The following is a 2,793-nucleotide window of genomic DNA, read 5'->3' as shown; positions in this document are numbered from 1 at the left end:
CCAATTATCGAGTTACATGCTCTCGCGCATGCAGGCTGCATTTCTGTCACGAAGCAGGACGAAGCGGGCGCAATCATATTTAAAAGGAAGCCGGCGCCACGGTCTTGCTTTTGTAGCCGGAAATGGGTGTGCTGTGCCTTTAAGCAGGCAGGTGAAGCAACAAGCGGGGGGTTTTTAAGTCTCGCGATTGTTAAACTATCGTTTGTTCACGCTTCCTGGTGCTGTACTCCCCGTTGTTGGCGGTTGGAAGAACTGTGCGAGTGCTCTCTGCTAATTAATGTAAGTAAAGGCTTTGTGTGTTTTTAAAACTCACATGAATTTGCACTTATATGAGTTGGATGTTATTTTAGGAATTTTATCGTGGGTCGAAGAGCTGCATAGGTGTGTGCGTGTGGTTTTGACAAATTGATGTGAGTAGAGGTTTCGTAATTAGTTGGAATGCACACGAATGTATATGTGTATGTATGCCTGTGTGTGTATATATAAACCTCTAGATGTAATGTCACTTTAGGATCGTCTTCGTGTGGAGTGCGTATGATTTGTGGGGAATAACATCTTGGATACTGTTAGTGGGCTGCTGTGTATTGTTGTGCCTCTCCTCCTATGAAGTGGTTGGCTTCTACCGGCTAGCAATATCAATGATATTAATTCAAGGTATTGTATTTTTATATTTTCACTCTTCATAGTGTGTTCTGATTATACTGGGGATAAGGATGGTATTATTGATTAGTGGCTGTGACTATGCTTCTTGTGTATTTGTGGGTATGAGTGTAAATATGGTGGACTGAAGTTAGTGCACTTGAAGGATTGTGTGTCATTTTTAATATATTGGGATTGTTTTAAAACCCACAGTTGTTGTGCACCTGTCCCTTTCCCTGTAAGGAAGTGATTGGCTTTACAGTTTAGCACTGCGCCTGATTTTCCTCCATGAGGTGGTTGCCTGCTACAGTTTAGTCCATTATATGGGCTGAGGTATGAGTATTTTTTTTATTAAGAGGGTTATTTAATAATGGTTGTTAAGGTACAGTAATAATGTGATGTATTATGTTTTGTGGGAATATTTTAATCAGTGGTGTCATTCATAAATTGTTTATAATGTTCATTAAGTATGTAACATGTTTACTGAAAACAAAATGTTATGTGTAAATTGCAGGCTTTATGCTGATTGTTGTGCTGTGCTTAAATAGAGGTCTATTTAAGTCTATGGGTGTCCATATTAATGTGACCTCATGTCTGTATGTTATCTGGGTTTAATGAGTGGCTATATTATTGTAATCTAGTGGTCTTGACAGGGTTTTGTTGAACTTTCCATGTACTGAAGTTTTCTTTTGTTGGTTTGCGGTGTTTTGTGTCTGGGTGGAATGATTTTTGTTGGGTACATTTGATTAGTTTTTTTTTGGTTTGGGTTTTGTGTAAACCTTTTTTTTTCTCAGTACAGTGGTTGTTTGAATACAAGAATCTTTGCAGTCCAGTACCATATTAGCCAATTTCTATTTACATTGAAGGTTCCTTTATGGACAACTGTATTTTTAGACTTGAAGCTAGACAAAAGTCATAATATACCTGTTAAAGTGTTGGCTAATGAACATTGTTTTATTGAAATAAAATTGATTTTTATTGCACTTTGGTTTTCAGGTTCTTTCAGTTGAACCACCTGGGTGGGAGTTTAATATAGCAGGTCCCCCTGTCCTGTATACATAGGGGTGGCGTAGTCGTTACTTAAATCTTAACGTCGCCAAAAGCAAGACATTACATCCTGGTGGTCTCGGTTACACTTTTATTGAGTATTTGCATTTATTCACGTGCAAATGGATAAGATATTATGTGGTCGACTGTCATGATTTTTGCTAATGCAAAACACTACTGAATGATGCGCATCAGAGTGGATTTAGAAGTGGGTACACAAAGCCGACTGCAATACACCACCGTGCGTGTTCAATAACAGGTGCGTCTCTTCTTCAGTAAAAGAAAACAATACAAAACATAAGCTTAAAGCTCCACCTAGTTAATCTTATGAAGCTTAAAGGAGGAATTCACATGAGACCGCTTGGTACCGTCCGCTTGCAGTACTAGCATTAACTTCGTGTCACGCATGGTTTTTTTTTTTTTTTTTTTTTGTTTGTTGTTTTTTTTCCCCACCTTATTTCCTGCTCACACTTTTCTCATCCTAATTTTACAAGTTGCAAGTTACAAAACACACGCAAAGTGCTGACCGACACTGATCACTGGCGGGTGCAGTGTTCTCCGATCGATTCGGGTATTACACACAAATGTTAAACAGACCCGGGACCCGAGGTAATAGACTGGGACCCGACCCGGACCCGGCTGACCATTTAAAATATAGACCCGAACCCGTACGGGTCCCGGGTCGGGGCCCGGGTCCTCGGGTCTCGGGTCCTCCGTGAAGACCTCTACACTGATTAAAAATAATAATAATAATTATTATTGTCATAATAGCAAGACTGAATGCTTTTGCATTCTCTTGCAAAACTCTTGGAAAACTGCTGTTTCTTTGTGGAACACAATACTTTTGCAAGATAACACAAGTGTTTTTGTGCTGACACGTTCTGTTGTTTGACTTCTGGTTTGTTTCCTTTGTTTCCTGTTTCGTTGTTCCTTTGTTTCCATTTAGCTTCAGTTGTCATGGGTATTCATTGTTACTAGTTAGAGGCAAACCACAAGACAGGCAATAAATCCAGGGCAGGCAGAGAAACAGACAGGATGAGGTAAACCAGGCTAGGATCAAGACATGGATGAAGCAGACTTGACTAGCAAACATGGACAGGAATAAAC

General features: G+C 39.7%; 1 long non-coding RNA gene across 1 annotated transcript; it reads left to right on the top strand.

Annotated features, from left to right (window-relative positions):
- The first annotated feature begins 221 nt into the window (after window positions 1-221).
- Window positions 222-995, top strand: LOC127159588 (uncharacterized). Its single transcript, XR_007826494.1, has 4 exons — window positions 222-279; window positions 351-410; window positions 512-654; window positions 853-995. It is a non-coding gene; the product is annotated as an uncharacterized LOC127159588 (long non-coding RNA).
- The last annotated feature ends 1,798 nt before the right edge of the window (window positions 996-2,793 follow it).

This window comes from Labeo rohita, unplaced genomic scaffold (genome assembly GCF_022985175.1).
Source record: "Labeo rohita strain BAU-BD-2019 unplaced genomic scaffold, IGBB_LRoh.1.0 scaffold_2311, whole genome shotgun sequence".
Classification (NCBI taxonomy): Eukaryota; Metazoa; Chordata; class Actinopteri; order Cypriniformes; family Cyprinidae; genus Labeo; species Labeo rohita.
This window is presented reverse-complemented; position numbering and strand designations above follow the sequence as displayed.